We start from the raw sequence: 26,796 nt of genomic DNA on the forward strand, positions 1-26,796 counted from the left end.
GCAGAACATTGCTCTGCCCCCTCCTGACAGATACATATTGTATATATTCTGCAGATTATCCCATTACTGACCTCTAGAGACCTGCAGAACATTGCTCTGCCCCTTCCCTCCCCCTCCTGACAGATACATATTGTATATATCCTGCAGATTATCCCATTACTGGCCTCTCTAGAGATCTGCAGAACATTGCTCTGCCCCTCCCCTCCTGACAGATACATATTGTATATATTCTGCAGATTATCCCATTACTGGCCTCTCTAGAGATCTGCAGAACATTGCTCTGCCCCTCCCCTCCTGACAGATACATATTGTGTATATCCTGCAGATTATCCCATTACTGGCCTCTTTAGAGATCTGCAGAACATTGCTCTGCCCCAAATCTTTTTATTAAAAACTTGCAAACATAATATTTACAAAGTATGCAACATATTTACAATCATCACAAAGAAAGACATTCAAGCAAAACTCAATACATTAATATTTCTCCAAAGCACACTTCTATGATTAATGTCTTTATCTTTCTGATATACTCTTTAAGCTGCCATGAATATCTATCCTTATGCTCTGCACAGGTATCACCTCCTTATTAATAGACAGACAGCATATTGTGCACCACAGGTGGTACAAAGAAACCAAATTAATTATATACAAAGTACTTCTATTGTATTTTTGTAATGATGGAGGAAACTCTCCATACACTACCTGTTCATAAGTTTGATGCACTAGGTCTGGTAGTTGTAGGTCATGTGACACAGCCTCCCAAATCTGTTTGGTATAGTGGCATTCTAGAACTAGATATGTTCCATGGTCTCTGTGACCTGGCCACATTCTTCTCTATCACAGAATTCATCTGACATAGCCCTTACTCTAAGATTTTCCTTGACATACAGTTTACCATGAAATGCCATCCAGGCCAAATCTCTCATATGTGGGGGAATCCTGCAATCATTTAACACCTTCACTGCTTTCCTCACATCCAACATAGGGGCATTTCTTAGCTGCAGTTGAACAGTAAACTTACGTTTTAGGATATCTTTATACAAATCTTTTCTAGTTGAAGACTTAAATTTTTCATATAAAATGTCCCACTTAATAATTTTAGCTATAGCGTGTATCCCATACCAAGTTACGTCTTGTTTATACCGACCTGTGATGCGCTTAATAGAGTCACCAACGGACCACACTGATCTGAAACTCATAAGATCCGTACACACGCCGGACTGGAGGCAACGACGGGTGGGCGTTTCAACGACAGTCCGGCGTGTGTACGCACTGTCGGCGGACTGATACGGCTGCTTCTGAGTGATCCGCCCGGCGGGTATCAGTCCGCCCACCGTGCGTACACACGCCGGACTGTCGTTGGAACGCCCACCCAGCGGGAGGTGACGACGGACCCGTCGTTGCCTCCAGTCCGGCGTGTGTACGGACCTTTAATCTGACTCCGAAAGAAGTGAGCCCAGGGTTTTATCTCAGAGTCTTTCAAAAAAGATAAATTTTTATCCAAAAACAATTGATTAAAGAATAATTCTGGACAAACCACGGACAAACCTCCTTCTTTACATGGAAGGTAAGCAATATTCCTCCGCACCATATTCATCTTGGTACCCCACAAGAACTGGAAAAAAACATTTGTTAATTTTGGAACCAACACTTTAGGCACAGGAAACAGTGCTCACATAAATGAACAAAGGTAACAGAAAACATTTTAACAAACTGATTTTTTCCTGAAAAGTTAATTTCCAAAGTTTCCACTTTTGCACTTTCTCTTCACATATTTTAATTTTTTCCTCCCAAGTTTCTCTTCCATCATCTGTACTTCCAAAAACAACTCCCAGGATTTTAATCCTGTCAGTAACAGTTTTAAAAGGGACAGGAAACAAACAAGCCTGATCCCCTACCCAGAAGGCTTCACTTTTCTCCATATTAACAGCAGAATTTGATACTTGAGAAAAATCTGCTATTTCTTGCTGCAAAGCCACAGAGCTCTTGTCCGATGACACCAGCACTGTGACATCATCAGCATATGCACAGAGTTTTATATCCTCCACTTTGTTCTGCAAATGATATTTTATTCCGACAATATTTTTATTTAACTGTAATCTCCTCAGAAATGGATCGAGGCTAAAGACATAAAGAAGGGGACTTAAAGGACACCCTTGCCTTACGCCAGACTGGATCTTAAACTGTTCAGCAAAATGGCCATTAACCAAAGGTTGACTCACTGGATTTTTATAAAGAATTTTAAACCACTTCACGAAAGATAATGGAATCCCATACTCTTCTAAAACCGTATACAAGTATTTATGATGGACCCTGTCAAAGGCTTTACATTGGTCTAATCCCACAAGATATGTCCCTAGGTTGTGCTTTTTAGCATATGTTATGATTTCTCTAACTAGTAACAGGGAGTCATTAATGGAGCGGCCTTTAACTCCACAAGTTTGACTTTTTATAATTAGTTCATCAGCAACTTCACTCAACCTATAATAAAGAATTTTAGCCAATATTTTATAGTCAGTTGTTAACAAAGAAAGTGGGCGCCAGTTTTTTAGGTCTTTTAAATTGCCTTTCTTAGCTAAAAGAACTAAAATGGATTTGGACTGAGAATCTGTAAGATTCCCAGAAGAAAATATATCATTATAAACCTGCACTAACTCGGGAACCAAGAGATCTTTGAATTCTTTGTAAAACTCACTGGTCAGACCGTCACAGCCGGGACTCTTCTTAGCTTTCAAGGAGTCAATACTCCTCTTTACCTCTTCTTCTGTGATTGGCTCGGTTAGATTGTCTGCTTTTATTGGATCTAATTTTGGTAAATGTAAACTTTTTAAGTAGGATTTTATATCTACATCCTGGATCTCACCATCTCTGAAGAGATTTTGGTAATAGTTTGTGATAATTTTAAGGACTTGATCTTTATCTGTCTGCACAGTGCCGGTGTCATCCAACAGAGAAGTCATGAGCTTCATACTGACCCTATTCTTACAGGCAGCATAAGGGTCTGGGGTATGCATGCCCCAACTATTAAACTGCCCCTCAGCTTTCAAAGACTTCAAACGGTCATACTGCAGCTCTTTCATTTGTTCTTTAATATCTTTAACAAATCCATTATCAACATCTTCCCCAATATTAATTCCAGAATATACCCTGCTTAGTGCTAATCTCAATGCTGAATACTTCATATACTTAATATTTCCATTTTTCCTTGCTGCAAATAGAAAAAAATCTTTAATATCACTTTTCATACACTCCCACCATTCTGCAGTATCATTAAACATACACTGTGTTGTTCTCCTATCATTATAGAAAGATACAAACTCATTTTTAAACTCTGTGTCTTGTAGAATTGAACTATTCAATTTCCAATACCCTTTACCACAAACCACGGCATTATCAGTATCCACTGCTACACTCACCATGCAGTGATCTGAAAACTCTATTGGGGTAATTTTGAACCCAAAACTTTTAAGCTCACTCTTAAAATATATACGGTCTAATCTACTTGAATGCCGTCCTTTATGGTAAGTGTAGCATGTCTTTCCAGGAAAAAACAGTTTGCACGAGTCAACAAGACCAGCTTGCTGAACCATATTATTTAGAAAATTCTCATCATATCTTAGATTCTGATAATTACTGGAACGATCAGAATTGCTAGAGATACAATTAAAATCCCCACACAAAAGAAACACTTTAGAAGTAAAGCAATATGGCTTAATTTGAGTAAATAGTTCCTTCCTTTCCTTCCGAGTTTGTTGTGCATAAACATTAATAATTCTATAATTAACGTTGCCCAAAGAAAAATCCAACAATAAACATCTCCCTGCACTAATCTCAATTACTCTCTCTACTTTAATATCAATATTTTTAAATAGAATTGCAACTCCATCATTACGCTCTAGCCCAAAGGACCAGAAAGATGCTCCATGTCTCCACTCTCTTTTAGCAGCAAACACATCTGCATTGCACTTCAGCCAAGTTTCCTGCAACAAGAAAACATCAAAGTTCTCATCATTCAGACGCTGATAGATGACCTGGCGTCTGTGTTTGGCTTTTACACTGTTCACATTAAGAGAGCAAATCCTCAACCGCATGCAGGTTACTTTTTCTTTTTCTTTCTACCACTGTTATGTCCTCTTGAACCCCACCGTTTTGCTGACAGAGGTACTACTGTATCTCCCTCCTGAGAGACATCAGCAGCATGCGTAGCAGTGTCAATGGTTTGGTCATCTTCATCCTCCATCTCTTCCCCCAAAACACTGTAACTTCCCTGTGATATCTCAATAGATGCTGATTCTGATACCTTTGGGGTAGTAGAAAGCTTAGAAGAGCCTTGCATTGAAGATTTGTTCTTTCTTTTGCCAGTTTGGAATCCATCATTATCACTCTGCAAGTTAACTGGTTCGGCAGTTTCACCAGCAGTACTGGGCAGTTGTGTTGTATCAGAATCTTTCACAGGAGGAACAACTGGGGCTGAGTTATTACTATCTGGGATTTTTAGTGATGGTTTTGCTGGTGGTGTTTCATGACCACTTGGCGCACTGGTTACTGGAGTGTCTTTGAGGCAATCTCTGACACCAAGGTCTCTTGCATTCACCTCCACAAGACTAGTAAGATTGCTGCTGGTATCATTACCACTGATTTCTACAGGGTCACTGAGATTGGCAGCGTCAGCGAGATCACTTTCACTGAGACTATCATTGTCATCCAGTTCTGCAGTATTTGTTTTTTCTTTGAAAAAATCTTGAATAAATTCTTTCACTTCTGCTTTTGCAGATTCATCCGAGCATGTATTTTGGTCGGCATATGGGCACTCGCGAAAACGATGTCCTGCTTTTGAACATAAATTACAAACGACAGTCCCATCACACCTGTCCTTTGTATGTCCCAATTTTCCACACAAGGAACATTTTACCTGAGTGCAGTTGTAGGCCATGTGTCTTCCTTGACACTTGTGGCATAGCCTGGGCTGACCTGGATAGAAGCAAACTCCCCTATCAGATCCAAGATAAAATGTGGCAGATGTTTGGTGACCCCATTCTCCTGTTCTAGCCGGACTTTTAAGGTAGCCATACACTGGTCGATTTGCCATCAGATTCGACCAATTGACAGATCCCCATATGATCAGAGAGGGATCGTATGGCTACCTTTACTGCAAACAGATTGTGAACAGATTTCAGCCTGAAACCGTTCACAAACTGTTGTGGTGGTGGTGCTGCAGCCGCTCCCCCCGCCCGCATACATTACCTGCTCCGCTGGCGCGACTCCAGTCCCCCGGTCACCGCTGCTCCGTCTCCGCGCTGGTCTCCGGCCTCGGCATGCTTTACTTCTTCCTGCCCGGCAGGAAGTTTAAACAGTAGAGCGCCCTCTACTGTTTAAACTTCCTGCCGGACAGGAGGAACTGAAGCATGCCGGAGACCAGCGCGGACATGGAGCAGCGGTGACCGGGGGTAGTCGTGCCGGCGGAGCAGGTAATGTATGCGGCTCTGTTGCGTCGGTCGTCGGGTACTCGAACGCCGCTAGCGACGCGCTCCCTACCCGCGGGCGATCGACGCTAATTTTCCGCACGGAGCGATCGACGGGATCGGACGAAAAGGATCGAAATTCGGAGTGTAGCGCGAACGATTGGCAGCAGATTCGATCCCAGTGATCGAATCTGCTGTCGAAACGGCGGCGAATCGGGCCAGTGTATGGCCACCTTTACAGTGTAACCACCATTCCAAAACTCCTCATCATCCTAGATCTTAGCAGGATTGGATAATACTAAGCATTGCCTGCGCAGCCAGTGCTCCAAGTCCCCCTGTGCCACCACCTCAGACTGGAACAAGATGGTCACTGTGACCGCCATTGGTTTTGACATTTGGATCACTTGCAAGTCCTTCCAAATATTTTCAGTTTTAGTCCGATTAAAAATGTCCCAAAACTCATCCAGGCTCTGAGGCAATTTAAAACTGATATCATAAATCCTGCTGGATGGAACATGTATAAGAGCATAAACTTCAGATGCAGCAAACTTCATAAAGTCCTTCAACAAAATCCTTCCTCTAAAATGCCTTGAAGGAAGACCTTCCTCTGGACCAGTATACTTTATCCTGACAACATTTCTCCTCTGCGGTGTGGCATTAGCTGTAACATTGGAGAAAAGTCTGGAAAAATGGGGCTTATTAGGAGTTGGGCCAGTGTTTGGATGTTTCTGCTCAGCTGCTTTGCTGACAGTTGGCTGCTCAGGGTTTGCATTAGAAGTCCCTGCTGTAGATGTGCATGCATTCACCTTGTCTGAGCTGGTAGTCTCCACTGAAGTTTGTTGCATTAAATTACTTGTATCCATTGATGAGGAGGATAAATTTGTGTTTTCACTGAAATGTTGTTGCTCTGCAGAAGTGGTCTCCACTGCAGGAATACAAAGATTCTGTTCATTTGCATTGGAATTGCTGCTTTCTCCAGCATGTTGCTCTTGCACTGTTCCTGAGTCATTTATTAGCTGATCTGTCTCCTCAATGATTTCAGCTGATTCATTAGGCTGATGAGAGTCCATAATTGGTTTACATTCTGCAGAATCTTTCACAGAGTCAGAAATTACAGGTGTCTCCAGAATTAAATTCACATTTTTATTACCTTCAGAGGCTGACACTGGAGTCTCACTCCCACTTGCTGCACTTCCAGACATAACACAAGGTAGATTAGAATCAATTGTGGATACAGGTAACCCTTTGCTGGACTCTGGGATCTCCTGATCCTCTGAGGATTCATTACTCTGATTTGTCTGGATTAACTCCTGAGATGCTGGATCTTGTGACACAGAAACATTATGTGCATTTGTTTGCTGAATGTCCATATGTTGCTCCTCACACACTGGAGGCCTCATTGCTGCAAACTCTTCAGCTACTGAAATTGATTTACTCACAGGGTTACCTTGCTTTACAATAGACAACACATCCTGATGGTCATTTTCCTTACTTGTAAGAATTTCTTTCCTTTTAGCAACCTGAGATCTGGTCTCTCTCCTCCTCTGTGGGGAAGAGCTGCACATTTTTGGCACAAAGTTTTTATCCTTAGTAAATTTCTTTTTTAGCAAGTTCATATTCTGCATATAACCATCCAGACATTTAGACAAAGTTAACTTTTTTTGAGGATCATCCTCATTTTTTATTTCATTTTGCACCTTTGAAATTTTCAACTCCAATTTAAATATATCATTCTCAGAAACTTTTTTTCTTGATTCAGCAACAACAAACATTTCCTGAGACTCACCAGCCTCCATTGTAGAAGTACTACATTCACCGCCTTGTTCCTGCGGGCCCAACTCCAACCCCTGGTCTTTCCCAGAATCTGCAGCCCAGCTCGCCTCACCTCCACCTGGGTCTGAAGCCATGCTGACTCCCTACAGGGAGCTGCACCACACCCGTCCACTCTCTCCAGCAACAACTCCTGACTGACCTCTCTAGAGATCTGCAGAACATTGCTCTGCCCATCCCCCTCCTGACAGATGCATATTGTATATATTCTGCATATTATCCCATTACTGGCCTCTCTAGAGATCTGCAGAACATTGCTCTGCCCCTCCCCCTCCTGACAGATACATATTGTATATATTCTGCAGATTATCCCATTACTGGCCTCTCTAGAGATCTGCAGGACATTGCTCTGTCCCATCTCCCTCCTGACAGATGCATATTGTATATATTCTGCATATTATCCCATTACTGGCCTCTCTAGAGATCTGCAGAACATTGCTCTGCCCCTCCCCCTCCTGACAGATACATATTGTATATATACTGCAGATTATCCCATTACTGGCCTCTCTAGAGATCTGCAGAACATTGCTCTGTCCATCCCCCTCCTGACAGATACATATTGTATATATTCTGCAGATTATCCCATTACTGGCCTCTCTAGAGATCTGCAGAACATTGCTCTGCCCCTCCCCTCCTGACAGATACATATTGTATATATTCTGCAGATTATCCCATAACTGACCTCTCTAGAGATCTGCAGGACATTGCTCTGTCCCATCTCCCTCCTGACAGATACATATTGTATGTTGGTGGCCTCTCTATCGTCATGGTCAACACTTTTGTGAATGGCACAGGTTTACTGCTTTAGTGTGTTTTTGATATTTTTGTCAGGTATTTGGTCTATTTTGTTCATGTGTTTCTTTCTGTAGGGCTTTATTAACAATTACATCAAGTTTATGCAAAGAGCCAATATTTGCAGTGTTGGACCTTCTTCTTCAAGACCTCTGCAGTTCGCCCTGACATGCTGGCATCATCTGGGCTAAGTCCTGACTGATTGCAGCCCATTCTTTCATAATGAATGCTTGGAGTTTGTCAGAATGTGTGGGTTTACGTTTGTCCACCTGCCTCTTGAGGATTGACCACAAGTTCTCAACTGGATTCAAGTTTTGGGAGTTTCCTGGCCTTGGACCCAAAATTTCAATGGTTTGTTCCCCGAACTACTTAGCTATTACTTTGGCCTTGGTGCACGTGCTCCATCATGCTGGACAAGGCATTTTTCCTCACAAAACTGTTCTTGGGTGGTTGGAAGAAGTTGCTGTCAGAGGATGTTTTGATACCCTTATTTATTCATGGCTGTGTTCTTAAGGCCATACCCACTATGAAATTTTCCGGACAATTTTTATGACGACTGTCGACTTTTTTTGAGCAACAAGCAATCGTTTCCGCGATCTTACGACATGGGTACAGGTGTGCAATCACTCTAACAAAGTTTAGCGCCGCACAGCGATATCGATGGTCACTGCAGAAGATCTTGTACTACTCCGCCCAAAGTACTGTTTTGCTCTTCCCCTTTGCGCCATTCGTCTGACGTCGCTTGTACCCACCGGCCGGAAGATGGATCATGGAACGCTCGTCGTCAAGAGGTATGTCGCTGGATCCATCTTTCTCCATCGAGGGCTGACTATTTAGTTTTAGGAAAAATTGTGAGCGAACCCACTCCCTTGGATAAGAAGCAGCCCCACATATGAATTGTTAATGAGTCCACTCCATTGGATACGAAGCAGCCCCACACATGAATTGTGAGTGAGCCCACTCCTTTGGATGAGAAGCAGCCCCACACATGAATTGTGAGTGAGCCCACTCCATTGGATAAGAAGCAGCACCACACATGAATTGTGAGTGAGCCCACTCCTTTGGATGAGAAGCAGCCCCACACATGAATTGTGAGTGAGCCCACTCACTTGGATGAGAAGCAGACCCACACATGAATAGTGAGTGAGTCCACTCCCTTGGATGAGAAGCAGACCCACACATGAATTGTGAGTGAGCCCACTCCCTTGGATGAGAAGCAGCCCCGCACATGAATTGTGAGTGAGTCCACTCCATTGGATGAGAAGCAGCCCCACACATGAATTGTGAGTGAGTCCACTCCCTTGGATGAGAAACAGCCCCACACTTGAATTGTGAGTGAGTCCACTCCATTGGATGAGAAGCAGCCCCACACATGAATTGTGAGTGAGTCCACTCCATTGGATGAGAAGCAGCCCCACACATGAATTGTGAGTGAGTCCACTCCCTTGGATAAGAAGCAGCCCCACACTTGAATTGTGAGTGAGTCCACTCCCTTGGATGAGAAGCAGCCCCACACATGAATTGTGAGTGAGCCCACTCCCTTGGATGAGAAGCAGACCCACACATGAATAGTGAGTGAGTCCACTCCCTTAGATGAGAAGCAGCCCCACACATGAATTGTGAGTGAGCCCACTCCCTTGGATGAGAAGCAGACCCACACATGAATAGTGAGTGAGTCCACTCCCTTGGATGAGAAGCAGCCCCACACATGAATTGTGAGTGAGCCCACTCCTTTGGATGAGAAGCAGACCCACACATGAATAGTGAGTGAGCCCACTCCCTTGGATGAGAAGCAGCCCCACACATGAATTGTGAGTGAGTCCACTCCATTGGATAAGAAGCAGCCCCACACATGAATTGTGAGTGAGCCCACTCCTTTGGATGAGAAGCAGCCCCACACATGAATTGTGAGTGAGCCCACTCCCTTGGATGAGAAGCAGACCCACACATGAATAGTGAGTGAGTCCACTCCCTTGGATGAGAAGCAGACCCACACATGAATAGTGAGTGAGCCCACTACCTTGGATGAGAAGCAGCCCCACACATGAATTGTGAGTGAGTCCACTCCCTTGGATGAGAAGCAGACCCACACATGAATAGTGAGTGAGTCCACTCCCTTGGATGAGAAGCAGACCCACACATGAATTGTGAGTGAGCCCACTCCCTTGGATGAGAAGCAGCCCCACACATGAATTGTGAGTGAGCCCACTCCCTTGGATGAGAAGCAGACCAACACATGAATAGTGAGTGAGTCAACTCCCTTGGATGAGAAGCAGACCCACACATGAATTGTGAGTGAGCCCACTCCCTTGGATGAGAAGCAGCCCCACACATGAATTGTGAGTGAGCCCACTCCTTTGGATGAGAAGCAGCCCCACACATGAATTGTGAGCGAGTCCACTCCCTTGGATGAGAAGCAGACCCACACATGAATTGTGAGTGAGCCCACTCCCTTGGATGAGAAGCAGACCCACACATGAATTGTGAGTGAGCCCACTCCCTTGGATGAGAAGCAGCCCCACACATGAATTGTGAGTGAGCCCACTACCTTGGATGAGAAGCAGCCCCACTACCTTGGATGAGAAGCAGCTTCACACATGAATTGTGAGTGAGCCCACTCCCTTGGATGAGAAGCAGACCCACCCATGAATTGTGAGTGAGCCCACTACCTTAGATGAGAAGCAGCTCCACACATGAATTGTCTCAAGATGCTTCACTGTTGAGATGAGACAGAACTGATGTTAGCGCTCACCTTTTCTTCTCCGGACAATCATTTTGCCAGATGCCCCAAACATTCGTAAAAGGGACTTCATCAGAGATGACTTTACTTTTGCAGAATATGTACCTGTCCCTTTGCTGCCCTCCGTGACACCAGGCCATCCTCCAAAAGTCTTCGCCTCACTGTGGCTGCAGATGCGCTCACACCTGGCTGCTGTCATTCCTGGGCAAGCTCTGCAGTGGTGGCACACCGATCCCACAGCTGGATCATCTTTAGGAGACGATCCTGGAGCTTGCTGGACTTTCTTGAGAGCTACAACTGAATCTCTCTCCTTGAAGTTCCTGGTTATCAGAGGAAGAACAATTATTAGAAGCATCACCCGCCTTTTTAAAGCATCCAGTCTGCTATATTCTAACTCAATCCGCATTAGAGAACTATCTGCCGAGGCAGCCACCTGACCGCTGAGCGCTCAATGTACACTTGTGATTTGCCACAGATGAGTGGGGGATTAGACAGGCTGAACTCTCTAAATACATATAGGGTGCATTTCTCTATGGTTTCCTTCTGTCCTGTGCAAGAGTTCAGGTCCACTTTAACGAGATTACTGAAATGATCTTAGTAGATGCTTTTGTTGCTAGGCTGAAATGCGATGGAAGTGGTATTTTGTGGATTAAATGGAACCGAGGCAAACCTTGGGTGAGAAAACACAACTTGCCTAAGAAGATGGAAGCCATTGGATTCTAATGAGGTTTCCCTTGTCCTCCCTGCCACTGCCCGCCGAGACACTCCTGAACATACAGTAGAGTCCTGCGCATGCACGGCCGTGCATGGGCAGGAGCAGGGAACCGTACAAGTGGGTTACGGCTTACTGCCAAGGGCGGCCGTACTCTTGCCTGCTCAGTACGGCTGCTCTCATGCAAGAGTTGATGTTCTTACTGATAAGCCCTTGTCGGTTTCCTTTTGGTGGTTCCACACTTGGCAAAGGGGGGCCGGAGGCCTATCTGGGAAGCCACTACAGGATCCAGAGTTTTCTGTCTTCTTACATAAGTGCAAAAGAGTCCCGTTCATTTGGAACTCAACTAACCAGCAGTCTAAAGGCTCATACACACATCCAACTTTTCTGCCCAACTATCGTTCAAACTTTTCTGTTGGATGATAGTTTGGGAGTGTGTGGCGCAAACAACTAGAAGAGTGACTTATAGGAGATGGTTTACCCGATCCAACCAGCAGATCAACTATCGTGCAGGTTGGCCTCACGTGTGGACATTTGAATGACTTTTAGAATGTGGATAAGGTGCGCACGCACGCACGCAGTATTTAACCCATTACCAGCTTAAATAGAGTTATCTCGTTTGAGATAAGTGCCCTGCTTTTGACCTCAGTCGCCAGAACTCGTTGTGCTGTAAATTCTTGGAATGCTTTGATCTCTCTCTACTAGCTGGTGGCTGGATAGTGTAATGGTTAAGGGCTCTGCCTCTGACACAGGAGACCAGGGTTCGAATCTTGGCTCTGTCTGTTCAGTAAGCCAGCACCTATTCAGTAAGAGACCTTGGGTAAGTCTCCCTAACACTGCTACTGCCTATAGAGCGCGTCCTAGTGGCTGCTGCTCTGGCGCTTTGAGTCCGCCAGGAGAAAAGCGCAATAAATGTTATTTGTCTTGTCTTGTCTTGAAAGTAAAAGTCCTCTTATTGTCTCACACTGCCCCCTAGTGACAAGTTGCCACGAATATATACTACAGCAGTACTAAATAGAAGCAGGGAAATGTAACAAATAAGAAATAAAAAAAGTGTAAAATGAATTGGCCTGGAGCACTTGCAAGCCTCTAAATTGGCTGCTAAAGGGTTAAATGAGTTGGTCAGCGCGTGCGTATGTACTGGTCATGCAAACAAGTTGTGGGGTTTGCCGTGTTGGTCGTGCATTAACCTCCCTGGCGGTACGATTATTTCCAGATTTTCACAAGCTTTCAGACCCTAAAAATCATACCGCTTGATAGATCTGTATTGTACAAATCGGACGGTATAGATTCTCTTTAATCGTGATTTTTCTAAAAATTGTAGTTGCGGCAATTTTGCTGCAATTTTACCGCAATTTTAATGAAAATCAATGGAGGCATTTTTAAACAAAAGAAAACAACTTGCAAAACGCTATTTGGTGTGTGAGACTCTGGGCCTTTACACACCGGGGAGTGCAGTATTTTTACCGCACCCCACTGTTGGGCAATGAAAGTCTATGTAGACTTTTTATACTGCCACGTTATGGCGCAACGCAACGGAAGTGATTTTTTTTTTTTTGATGCAGGGCCAGAACTACGCGCAGATTCTGCGTCGCGCTGCGGTAATCTGCGTCGACCAGAAGTCATTTTAGTCTATGGCGACATATAGATTTTTAAAAAATTACCGACGTGAGGTCACGGCACACATACGTGGAAACATATTTTTACAATGCGCTTCCGTGCACTTCTGCATATCCGGAAGCAGGAAGTGATGGCAAGCGCTTGTCACTTCCTGCTTGGGCCAATGCCAGATGGGGAATACCGTGTAGTAACACTCTTTGCTGGTGTTTTGGATTGATTAGCTGATTAGAGTCTGACACTTAAAGCAGTAGGATTAGCCATACTATGCCAGGGGAAAAAACACATTTATAAGTAGATAAATACTAAATCTACTTGCATAACTCATGTATTGTACTGTCCACATTTTGATTTCAGTGAATTTTATGAAGAGAATTCTGTTCCTGGTGGGAACGATGTCTTTTGCCCACAGTTTGAGGCTAAATACTGATGTCATTTCTTCCCTTAAAGAGGAAGTCCAGTGAAAATCATGTAATAAAAAAAGTGCTTCATTTTTACAATAATTATGTATAAATGATTGTCAGTGTTTCCCCATTGTAAAATCTTTTACATCCCCGATTTACATTCTGACATTTATTACACGGTGACATTTTTACTGTTGGCAGGTGATGTAACTGCTGCATGCTTTTTTGGCAATTGGAAACAGCTGTAAACAGCTATTTCCCACAATGCAGCAAGATTCACAGACAGGAAACTGCCAGGAGTACCACGGTCCTCAGAATTTCTTTGTGGGAGGGGTTTCACCACAATATCAGTCATACAGCGCCCCCTGATGGTCTGTTTGTGAAAAGGAATAGATTTCTCATGTAAAAGGGTGTATCAGCTACTGATTGGGATAAAGGTCAATTCTTGGTCGAAGTTTCTCTTTAACTTTTTTTTTTTTCTCCTCCAATCGCTGAGTCACCTCAGCCTTGCTTGTTAAACACAAGTGAGCAGAGGATCATGTTTCAGATAAGCAGCTAGGCAGGGAAATAAAGGGAAGAGGAGGAATATATTATAGATAAAATGAACTCCCAGCATGCAACTGAATGGCAATGGCAATTAAAGGGCCAGTGCTCCTAAGGTATGTGATAACTCCAAACCATAACAGCAGAAAAAGTTTTGAATGTAGGATTAGCATCTTTATCACTTAATACACTCAGACCAGTTGCTGTTGAAATTTGATTTTTATGGTGACGATACCGCTTTAAGCCGAGAATATTGAACATTTTCACAATACTCTAATGGGCTGAGACTTTGATTGTGGGGTTCTCATAAGCTGTAAGCCATAACCATATAAATTGTATCAAATAATGGCTTGAAATATGTCGCTTTGCACGTCATGACTCTATTTCATATATTAGTTTCACCTTTTAAAGCGGACCTGAACCCAGAACTTCCACTTTGCTGTAAAAGATGCAACAGAAATGAGAAAGTGTAAATAGAGGTATATGGAGGCTGCCATATATACTGTTGATCTCTTTGGCTGCAGTAGTGTTTGAATCACACCAGAAACAAGCATGCAGCTAATCTTGCCAGATCTGTCAGTAATGCCAAAAATACCTGATCTGCTGCATGCTTGTTCAGGGGCTATGGCTAAAAGTATTAGAGGCAGAGGATCAGCAGGGCTGCCAGGCAACTGGTATTGCTTAAAAAGGAAATAAATATGGCAGCCTCCATATCCCTCTCACTACAGTTGTCCTATTAATGTGTACCACAGCTGAAGAAATAAGTAAAATGGATACTCACCTGCTGTTTCCTCCAGCAGCATAAACACGTGGAAGTCCCTCTCCGTTCTCCCCCGGTCTGCCGTTTAGCCGCGATCAGCCCTGGTAACAGGCTCAGTCGCGTCCAGTCTGGGTCTTCTGCGCATGCTTTGTTACAGCTGATACAAATCCTGCAATAAATCTGCAGTGTGTCTACTTCCTGCTTTCATGGAGGCAGGCATAGGGTTAACATCCTGTGTTTTTCAGATCAGCAGCTCTGCGGTGGCAGAGGAGATTCCTGAGCGGACACGGCTGAAAGATTAAATTACAGTTCTGATTAGTCACAGGCGAGGGGGAATTCGACGGGCTAAACTCTCTAAAAACATACATGGTACATTTCTCTGTTTTCCTTCTGTCCTGTGCAAGAGTTCAGCTCCACTTTAAGTACAAATTTTTGAGCTTCACCTGTATATGCCAGAAACTGAAGCGGCAAACTTTGTGAACGCCGGTAATTGTGCCATTCTGCGATTGTAGAGATTGGCAGCACATTGCTCTGCCCCGTGTAATGCACTCTCAGGGATGGTGCACACCAGAGCGGTTCGTTTTTTCCACAAACGCAAACTCGGGGGATGCAGCATTTTTTAGATTTCTGAGGCGTTTCTGCCTCAATGCTAAAGGGGTTCTATGGGGGGGGGGGGGGGGGGGGCTGAGAATAAAAGGCTTCTATCAGGGCTCCCGTCATTGGAAGCTTACTGCGCAGTATGACGTTTTCTTGTACTGTGCCTGCGCAGTAAGCTTCTGATGACGCGGGAGCGAGCAGGTGCGCGGCCGCGCAGCTGCAGTTGGATGGCATGCCACGCTAGACCGGTGCCGGCAGCGGAGGGCGGCGTGGGACATTACTGCTACAGGGGGCTGATAGAAGCCACAGGTAAGTGTCTAAGTGTCTGTTTTTATCCTCAGCACCCCCCCCCCCCCACACACACACAGCACTCCTTTAAAGTGAAAAGCCCCCAGCAGCCGTCCTGTCCCGCGCCGGTCCTGCCCGAGCCGCCGTTCTCCCGCCGCCAGCTACTTTCGGTTTCGCCGCTGGGCCACTGCGCCTGCACAGCTCTGGCCACGCGTATCCTTTCTACACGTCCCCTGCTATTGCAGAGAAGAACTCGATGAAAAGATACGCTTGGCAGGGCTGCGCTGACGTCGACTTAAGTCTACGGCACGGAGCGGAGCTGGCGGCGGGAGAACGGAGACTCGGGCAGGACCGGCGCGGGACAGGATGGCTGCTGGGGGCTTGCAGAAGCCCCAGGTAAGTGAAACAGTGTGTTTAAAATGTATCTACAGTTCCGCTTTAAAGTATAGGGGAGTGGAAAACCGCTCTGAAAAACGCTAGATCAGAGCGGTTTTCCAGGCGTTTTTGTTACAGAAGCTGTTCAATAACAGCTTCATTGTAACAATATATGACATCTGCTACACAAAAACGCTCCAAAAAATGCCAGGCATGTTTAGAAAGTCTCTTTAAACATGCGTAGAATCGCTCTGAAATCTGCTTCAAAAACCTCTAGTGTTTTGCGGATCTGCTGGAGGTTTTGGTGTGCACTGGGCCTCAGATGGGTTCCCAGCAGCGGTGAGTGACATGTCTGCACACTTGCTGTGAGGAGACGGGGGAGGGACAGACAGGGATTAGCGCAGCCTTTGTTCGGATGATCAGGCCTCCCTGGTTATGAGGACAGGCAGGTCACATGAGTTGGCTGACTGCAGTTGTCTTCTCCAGTGAAAATTAGTTTTTTTCTCACTCCCAGTTATCTGGTCACATGTTACAAAAAAAAAAAAAAAAATCCCTGGTTCAAATCCCATCCAGGACACTATCTGAATAGAGTTTTTATGCTCTCCCATTGTCTGTTTGGGTTTCCTCTGGACAATCAAGTTTCCTCCCATGTCCCAAAAACATACAGAGAAGTTAATTGGCTTCCCCCTAGATTGACTATGATACCTACACCATACGATACATACATAGACATATGGCTATGGTAGGATTAGATTGTGAGCTCCTGTGACAAGACAATATACTCTGTACAGCGCTGCGGAAGATTTTGGCACTATATAAATTGTAAATAGTAATAATTATGTTGCATACACACGTACAATTACTGCCCCCCTTTGGACTTGATCAGTCGCTCGTCAATTCAGGGCCGAACGCTGTACATATGTGCTGCTAGGCTCTAGGCTAGCGACACATTCTGTTGCTATGGAAGCGGGAGGAGAGCCCGTGGCACGTAACCGGGTTGAGTAAAGGAACAACATTTACGCTCATCCACACAATAGGTTCTCGTTAGAAGCGGCCCCACCTGCCCACCTTGGCTGAGGTATAGCTATAGAGAAGGTGCGGGGAAATGTGGGCACAGGGTGAAGCCAAATGATGGCGCTCCGAGAACAGAGGGTGCCTACACACACATTGGCCAATTTTACCACTTCCATGTACAGTGTTCTCCCGAGAATTTTTTTCCAGCCGGGCGGCATGAAGAAGTAGCCGGGTGGGGCGAGATGAGAGAATGGAAGGGCGGTGCTTCTCTACACAATTCTGCTTACAGCATAAGAGGAGGTGAGCTGATGACAGCCGGGTGCTGACCAAAACTATCCGAGTGGAGCACCCGGATAAAAGAGCCTGGGGAGAACACTGCATGTAGTATGATGCTGGATACACACGGTGCGTTCTCGATGCGCCGCTCGATTCGCGTCAATTTATTATTTCCGAGCATTTCCGAGCGCATTTCGATGATTAAGTCGATTTACATGTAAAGTATGCCAAATCGACCTAACGTTCCATCGAAACGCGAATCGGACAAGTTGGAAATAATCGAGTGGACGCGAATCGAGCGGCGCATCGAGTGCGGGAACGCACCGTGTGTATCCGGCATGAGACCCAACAGGTTTTGAATACTATTAGCAGATTGTGCAGGTAAGCCCTCCTACTACATGGAGGTGGTACAATTGGCCAGTAATTGTCCAATCATAATTAGATGTGTGTATGGGCCCTAAAGGTAGCGTTGTATGAGACTATTGACCATGAGATGGATCTCTCTCTGATCGAATCTGGCTAGAGTGAGATCTGTTGGCTGCCCATACACCGCAGGCCGATTCCCGAACAATTTCAGCATGAAATCTCTTGGGAATCGGCCTTGTGATGCCACGTCCACCGTTGCCCATGTAATACAATCTCTCACCTGTCTTCCTCATTCGCCTCCCACGTGTCTACCACACATAGCACGTGGCACCTGCGTGACACACGCTCCAGTGCCACGTGGGACGCCAATAGAGGAAGTGGGAGTGGCTGGACGCTAGCTGCGGCCAGACAGGTGAGAGATTTGAATGCACAGGCACCAGTAGGGTACAATTAGGGGGTCAGTGGCCCGGGGTTTTCTGTCTCGTTTGTTGCTCACATGATCAACCACATCGGACGCAAATTTTTCAGCTTGTTCCATCAATACATTTGATTTTTTGGCCTGGAATCGTAATTGGGCATGCTTGTTGCGGCTCTGATTTTTATCCGATTCAATAAAATTATCAAAATGGATTGATCGACCCGGCTACGAAATTGATCCCCCGCCCCCTTTCAGTATACGTAGTTAGCTCGCCTTCACACCGCAGCAGCCATCAGTGTCACTAATTTCTCAGCTCATCTCCAGCACAGAAGCTTCCTCTTCCTTTCCGTCTCCAATGCTGCCCAAGTCCATAGCCGCCGGCCACAATGCCAACGTGCACAAAGAGCAAGGTGGCTGCTGCACAGGCGGCTAGCAGCAGAGTACCGCGGTCAGGTGCTCGCCTGATCTCCCTGCATTGCAGCATTTGCAAGTTTGCAGATACTGCACCAGTTTAGCCTGCTGCTTTGGTGCCCCCCACCTCTCATGTGCCCGAGTTTTTGCCCCTGTTTTGATTCTAAGTACACACTTGCAAGTAAAATCACGCGGCAAGGATGGGACTCGATCCCTCAGGGCTGAGGATGCAGAGACCCATTGCTTGCTTGTAGGCTAGCGACGCGTCTGTCAGGCCTCTCTCACATGGGAAGCTGAAGGCGTTGAGTTCACTACCTGTCGGCTGCTCCTGTTCATTGGCCGGGTGCTTGATAATGGTCGGCACGGACAGTGGAGAGGCAGCCCCCTTATGGAGTCACATCTGAGCGCAGACGATGACACGGGTAGTGTGACAAAAGCTGCCATGTGACGGCATGGACTTGCATCAAGATGGCACTCGTGGCTGATAGAAAGAACTGCCCAAGAGGTTTGGAGCTCAGCCTTCCGTGTGCAAGAGGCCATACTATGGAGGGATGACACACAGCACCCAGCGGAGCGCCGCCCTGCAGGCGGGGTGAGTAGAACATCTTGTGTCGGGTGTCACGCGTTGCTAAAGATCTGGCCAGATATTGAGACCGCATTGGTGGGCTCCCATACACATTCCAGATATTGAGACGACATTGGTGGGCTCCCATACACCTCCTAGTTTCTGCCTGAGGCGTTCATTGCTTTGCCTAGTTTCCTCCCCATTCCTTTAGATTGTTGCCTCACGAGGGCAGGGCTCTCTCCCCTTTGTTTCTTGTAATGTGCTGTGTGTTTTGTTAGACACAATGTATTAGTCACTGTGGCATTTGTGTTGCCCGCCAGCTGTATTGTGCACCCATGTCTGTATTTATGTACCTGCATTGTGTCTTGCTTTGTACAATGCCACTGAAGATAATGGCGCTATTTTAATAACATTTAAAAAATGCAATAATAATAGGATGCAGTAAAGAATCTATATCCACCTGATATTGTTTGTTACTAGTCATTTAGCCCGCCTGTTACAGAAAGGCGCTAGGGCTGTGACGCCAGGGCGCACGGCCCCGTTCCATGCTGCGTGCCGCTCGGCCGAGACTGTGCAATACTGCGGGAAGCCAGCATGACTCAGACAAGCAGTGAGGGGTAAGCTGTGACAGACAAGAGCAGAGCCAATAGAAACATCCCCCGTCTCCTGCAAGTCCTGATTGGATGTTGATAGATTGCGCAGGCTTCTCGGCAGGGCTGTGGAGTCGGTACAAAAATCATCAGACTCCGACTCCTCAGTTCATGAAACCACCAACTTCCTCTCCAGGTACCCAAAATGGCTCTGACCCCTCGACTCTTCACAGCTTTTCTACCCCCCAGGCAGTGAGCAGAGAGATTGGAACAAAAGAGGCTTCTCCTGCAGCCGTTTAACCCCTTAGGTTCCTGTTTGAAGATGCAGAGGAGCTGGTGGGGAAATCACCTAAGCATGGCATCTGTAATTTCTCCTGGAAGTTCATCTAAGCTGTGGCTAATATAATGTTAAGAAAGACTAATCAGACAGATTTAGAGCGAGCAGAGGCAGCATAACAAACATGAACATCTAAAGGCTGGAAGGTGTAATGGTTAAGGGCTCTGCCTCTGACACAGAAGACCAGGGTTCGAATCTCGGCTCTGCCTGTTCAGTAAGCCAGCACCTATTCAGTAGGAGACCTTAGGCAAGTCTCCCTAATACTGCTACTGCCTATAGAGCGCGTCCTAGTGGCTGCAGCTCTGGCGCTTTGAGTCCGCCCGGAGAAAAGCGCGATATAAATGTTATTTGTCTTGTCTTGTCTAAAGAAATGTTGGGGATGCAACAATACAGAGACACTCTGTTGTTACAAGCCATACTGGTTTTTGTCAATGGGCTTCGGAAAATTAACAAACTTCTATCGCACCTGTGAATATTTTTATGAATTCGCACACAGAGGCCTCAATTCACGGAGCTTTATTAAACACTTTATCAAACGTTTGATAATTTACCTCATGGGTAAAATCTAATTTTGAATTCACTAAGGTGTTATAGATGTATTGATCATTTCATCGATAAAACATTCGATAAATCTATAACACCTTAGTGAATTCAAAATTAGATTTTACCCATGAGGTAAATTATCAAACGTTTGATAAAGTGTTTGATAAAGCTCCGTGAATTGAGGCCAGAATGTGGTATTTTTCCGACTAGATTTTTTTTTAATCGCACAGCCTTTTATGAATGGAGGCCATCATATTTTGACACCACCGCTCCCCAAATATATTATTATTTCACATTAGTGACATCACCGCTTAGCTACTTGTTCAGCAGTGGCGTAGCTAAGAAGTCGTGGGCCCCGGTGCAAGTTTAGCATTGGGGCCCCCCAAGCATGCTGTAGATAACAATTGATACGGTGCACCAAAACCTGCCAATGGCAGCTACAGTGTCAGTCAGAGGTACAAGAAGGGGGTGGGGAACAGTGTGTTAATGATTACCACTATTCAAATCAACTATAGGGCAGCACGGTGGCGTAGTGGTTAGCTCTCTCGCCTTGCAGCGCTGGGTCCCTGGTTCGAATCCCAGCCAGGGCACTGTCTGCAAAAGAGTTTGTATGTTCTCTCCGTGTCTGTGTGGGTTTCCTCCGGGCACTCCGGTGTCCTCCCACATTCCAAAAACATACAGATAAGTTAATTGGCCCCCCCTAAAATTGGCCCTAGACTACAGTACTTACACTACACAATGGCAATGGTAGGGATTAGATTGTGAGCTCCTTTGAGGGACAGTTAGTGACAAGATATATATATACACTGTACATCGCTGCGTAATATGTCGGCGCTATATAAATACTAAATAATAATAATAATAATAATAACTATAGAAGTGAATATTATCAGCACAGGACCAATAAAGAGCTAATACTGTGTTTGAGGGGTGGGCCCCTCTAGCTCAAGGGCCCCGATGCAGTCGTTACCTCTGCAACCCCCTATTGCTACACCACTGTTCAGGTATTGCCCGGGCTCTCAGGTTATGTTCTATTTCACACACATCTCTGGATAAATCACACATTTCACTCTAGTCTTCCAGCGCGTAGCTCTGTGGAGAGAGATGCCAAGCTGCACACATCACACCACACACAGGGCGCGTATAACCCGATTGCATGTTATAGGCAGAAATTCTCAGGTCAAGCATCCATTTATAATGAATATCCTGCTGGGTCTAATCTGAGTCCTCAGTCAGCGGGCTGCTATAAAGGGCATGATGCAGCCACACAGGAATTCACCTCCCCTCTTCCTTCAAGAAACCGTTTACTGCCCACCAATCGTAAAACCGGCCGTTACACAGGCACATAAATGCCACAAACCAATAGAGGAAGTCTGTGGACTGTCATTACGCTGTGTGTCTTATGGCCCATACTCACGAGGGACTTTTGTCGCCTCAACACGCGGCGCGCGCGTGTTGCGGCGACAGGTCGCCCGTGAGTATGGGCCGGCGCACGCCCGCGCGCCCCCGAACTGTCGCCCGTCGCTATGTCGCCATGCGATTGAAACTTTCAATCGCATGGCGACAGTCGCCGCTGCCCCCCCGCCGCAACTGTTGCTAGTCCGCGTGAGTACGCGGACTAGCGACAGCAACCTCCATTGAGGTTCACAGACCTTCCGAGGGGGGAGGAGGAACGTCAGCGACAGCTTCCGCCTTGCCGCTGGTCCCTCTTCCGCATGTGTACACGGAGGGACCTGGCGAGAAGCTGTCGCCGGCCTGTCGCCCACACGCTCACGTGTGCTGGCGACAGGCGAGTTTTGCAGCCCGTGAGTACGGGCCTTTATAGTGAGAGAGGAGAGGGTTGCTGAATGCTATACCGTTCCTGTTACGGTACCATGAATCTAGTGATGATGGGCAGATACAACAAATCTCTCTCTAATCGAATCTGATAAGAGAGATCTGTCAGCTGCCCATACACCACAGGTCGATTCCTGATCGATTTCAGCATGAAATCTCTCGGGAATTGGCCTTGTAGCGCCGCATCCACCACCTCGCCGGCCCAACGCTGTCCCCCTAATGTTCAATGTCCACCCCCTCCCCCCCAGATGCCGTTTGTCCGCCTCTGGCTCCAGGCATCCTTTGTCCATACACTTGTCTCACGTGGTTGCCAGCATACACCTAGGCGCGTGTACGGACTAAGGACAGCGCCTGGAGCCAGTGGAGGACAAGCGGCAGACACAGACAGGTAATGTATAGGGCACAGGGGGACACATTACACATTAGGGAGGGCAGCACCGGGGGTTTCATCACGTTTGTCACTCGTTCCGATATCGATTGCCGTTACCGCTGCGCACCCGATCAAGCAAGTCGGCCCTACATCTTGCAGCACGTCCGACTGATTCATGCGATAAATTTCTTCCAATATTGGTCGCATCATCAATCGGGCATGCACTTGGCGGCAGCAATTTTCATCCAATTCGATTATAATCGAATCGGATGGCTGATTGGTCGCCAAGTCGCCAGATATACGGCCACCTTTATCCCCTAAAGCAGGCCATCAAATTTCCTGTTTGATTCCTAGCAGATTCAATCACTGATCAAATCTGCTGAGAATCTATTGCACAACATGTTTTAGGACTAAAGCCCCATCCACACCATACAATTTTTTTGTGCGATTCGATACATCGATTCGATTCAATCTGACATTTCCGATCGAGATTCGATAGTGTGGTCGAATGTCATTGCAAAACAATGGCAAATCGATCACACTAAAAATCGAAACAACTCTCGATCGGACATGTCTGATTGAATCGAATCGCACAAAAAACTGTATGGTGTAGATGGGGTTTAAGATTGAACAAAACTATCTTGTAAGCCTCATCTACACGCGTAGATGCGGCCGTGATGTTCCTTATCAATCGAGCCGCTGATGCAGCTCGATTGATAAGATCCGACAGGACGGATCTCCCCACCGCCGATTCCCTGCTCGCTCCCCGCGAGGGGACAATGGCAGGGAATCGAGCGGTAGATAATCGGCGCCGTAGGGGACGAGCGGGGAATCTAATGCGGCACACGCGCGGCGAGTGGGCACACGCGGGGACGCGGAAGAGGTGATCCAGCGGCTAATTGAGCCGCCGGATCGCAGCCTCATCTACCCGTGTAGATGAGGCTTTAGACAGGATGGGAATTCTCTGTAGATCGGGGGTGGGGCAGGAGCAGATCGACAGCCTATAGCGTTTCACTGAATTGGGCAATGCTGCGGTTCAGTCGATGTCCGACTGAAATATATTGAAAATCAATTTGCTGTGTATGGTACCGATCGATCACAATATCGGAGAATGACCGCATCAGTCTGCACTCTGCCAAGATGATCTGGATGAGCGCGACTCCTCGCCAACGCAAAAGGGATGGTCGGGGCGGCTGTATACACGCCGTATTCCCGACCAGGGCGGCCCCCAATGTCCTCAACATACCAGATGTGTACGAGGCTTATAGAGGAACTGGAGAGAAAATAACATCATGAATAAAAGTGCTTATTTTTATTTTTTTAATATTCATTTATAAATTATTTAGTCAGTGTTTGCCCATTGTAACCTATTTCCTTACCTTGATTTACATTTTGAAATTTATCACATGCTTAGCTCTGTCAGATGCAGCTATGCGGAATGTTTGTTTGGGCCAGTGCACACGTAAACGCGCTAGTTTAATCGCAAACGCTCTGCGCTCTTAGAAGTGATTTTTCTAGGCGATTCTAGGCATGTGCCTAGCGATTTTCTATTTATAACTAGCGATTTTTGGAGCGTTTTTGTGTAGCATTTTTTTTATGTACAGTACAGCTGCTAGTGTACTAGATTTGTAAGAAAAACGCTTGGAAAATCACTCTGATCTGGTGCTTTTCAGAGTGATTTTCCACTTTCCTGTACTTAACTTTGAGGCTGAATCACTGCAGAAATGCTGCAGGACCCGAGTTTGCGTTTGGAATAAAAGCACATCGCTCTGGTGTGCTCCATCCAATTCAAATACATTAGCCAAGCTCTTTTTAAAGTGCTAGCGTTTTAATAGCGGTCAGAAGCGTTCTTGGCAGCAGCCCTTTCTGAGAATTCTAAAGCTAGTGAAAATGTGTCTGGTCTCCCAGAATGCTCTGGGAGGAGATTTCTGCATAGCTAAACAGCCTAGGCTAAGCCTCACATGGAGGGTGGGGTTACATACCAATGTGCAGCAATATATAGATATAGGAAGTTTTTATGATGCTGAAACCAGGAAAATTACCATAAAAGTGGGTATCCTGAATAATTTACTGCATTATAGTTTATGTCACTACAGGGCCTCTTTAAGGACGCTCCCCAAGTGTCCGAGTGTCATTGCTGTGGGACATTTCTGTAGGCCTCACTCTTATTATGGCCATACTAATAGCAGCACACAGGCCTGGCTGTACAGGGAGTTGGTGTGTAATTCACCTGTTGATTCACCTGTGCAGTGTGTTATCTGCAGGTTAACCTTCCACAGAGGTTAATTACCAGGGACCCGCCTCCAGCTCATGAGTCAGCAGGCCGTATTGTGCCATATTGTGTTGTGTCATGCTCTGGTGACCGAGTCTTTGTAGCCCTGAGCCGCCTACGTCACCGCCTAGGCTCAGTTACAGAAACCAGTGACTGGAAATGGCCATGACACACAAGGGGGTCTGTCTGAGAGGCAGCAATAATTACCCCCCACCTCCTCTCCTCTGCAGAAACCTCATCTTCAGTCATGGCTCATCGGTGTGGAACGCATAGTATCCTCCCTGCATTATAATTTACAGCTATAAAGTCCTGGGACCCTGACGACCTTTCCTGATCTCCAGGCAACGGCACTAGGCCCAAGCCTTTGTGTTCTCCCACCATACAGTTTATACACAAGGCTTCAGTTCACAAAGCCTTACCGCATTCAGTAAAGCAGAAAATGGCTGAGTTTACTAAACATTTTGTGTAAATGGCAATTCACTAAGGCTGTTACTGCATGGAGAACTAAAATGCTGACTTGTGATGTAAAATTCCAACCTGTAAGGTAAAATAACAACTTGTGAGGTAAAATGCCAACCTGTGAGGTAACATACCGACTTGTGAGGTAAAATACCAACTTGTGAGGTAAAATACCGACTTGTGAGGTAAAATGCCGACTTGTGAGGTAAAATGCCGACTTGTGAGATAAAATGCCGACTTGTGAGATAAAATGCCGACTTGTGAGGTAAAATGCCGATTTGTGAGGTAAATTACCAACATGTGAGGGAAATGCCTCATAAATGTCAATTCACCAAGATTAGAGCATGCTGTAAAACAAGTGAGATGTTAGTTATCTCCAGCCTGGAGCTGTCATTAACTAACAAACAGCCATTCGATAAGGTTATAGAAGGGAGGAAACAGAGCAAACAAAGGCAAAAACGAAATTAACTGTTCAGGAAAATAAGTTAATAATAAAAACATATGTTCCTAATTTCACAAATGTACTGGAGAATAATAATAGTGTGTGACTGTGGTGAGGACATTAGAGTGTAAGCTCCTCTGGTGCAGAGACTGATGGGAATGGATTAGTGATCACTGTACAGCGCTGTGAAATATGTCAGAGCTATATAAATGTATAGTAGTAATAGTGTGTGACTGTGGTGAGGACATTAGAGTGTAAGCTCCTCTGGTGTGGAGACTGATGGGAATGGATCGGTGATCTTTGTACAGCGCTGTGGAATATGTCAGTGCGATATGAATATGTAGTCAATAAATGTTTTGTCTTATTTTCAGGGAGACGAGAAGCAGTGATGAAGCCCAGGGATAGAGAAGTCATGGTTGGCCGGTTCTTCTCCATGTCTTGGTTGTTCAGGAAGTGCAGCTGTTGAACTAATGTCCTTATAGCAGGTAGGTCAATAGAGAAGTTGCTAAGAATTAGTAGCCTTTTCTACATAAAAGGTAACCCCAGACAAACCTGCTTTGTAGAGTGTGGAGAGATGAACCACTTTTTGGGTTGGTTGTAATTTGCCTTCCTAAAACAGAAGGTATGTGCGATAATTCAGCTGTAATTGTACCTGAGATGGGGCCAAAGAAAAAATGTGTACATTTCTAGGGCCTCCTTTAGCCCTCTCCGGCCTGAATTCTCCGTCGTCGTCCTCAGTCGCCGCATGGTTTCATCAAACAACTGGCCCGGGCAGTC

The 26,796-nt window shown here is 45.8% G+C and overlaps 1 protein-coding gene across 6 annotated transcripts in view; it reads left to right on the plus strand.

Annotated features, from left to right (window-relative positions):
• ARHGEF2 (Rho/Rac guanine nucleotide exchange factor 2) overlaps positions 1–26,796 on the plus strand; it is a 352,466-nt gene that overhangs the window by 107,572 nt on the left and 218,098 nt on the right. For all 6 annotated transcript variants that reach the window (XM_068252215.1, XM_068252218.1, XM_068252216.1 and 3 more), the window contains one exon: positions 26,391–26,504. The gene's annotated coding sequence lies outside the window, so the exon portion shown is untranslated. The remainder of the gene's footprint in view (positions 1–26,390; positions 26,505–26,796) is intronic.

This window comes from Hyperolius riggenbachi, chromosome 9, assembly GCF_040937935.1.
Source record: "Hyperolius riggenbachi isolate aHypRig1 chromosome 9, aHypRig1.pri, whole genome shotgun sequence".
Classification (NCBI taxonomy): Eukaryota; Metazoa; Chordata; class Amphibia; order Anura; family Hyperoliidae; genus Hyperolius; species Hyperolius riggenbachi.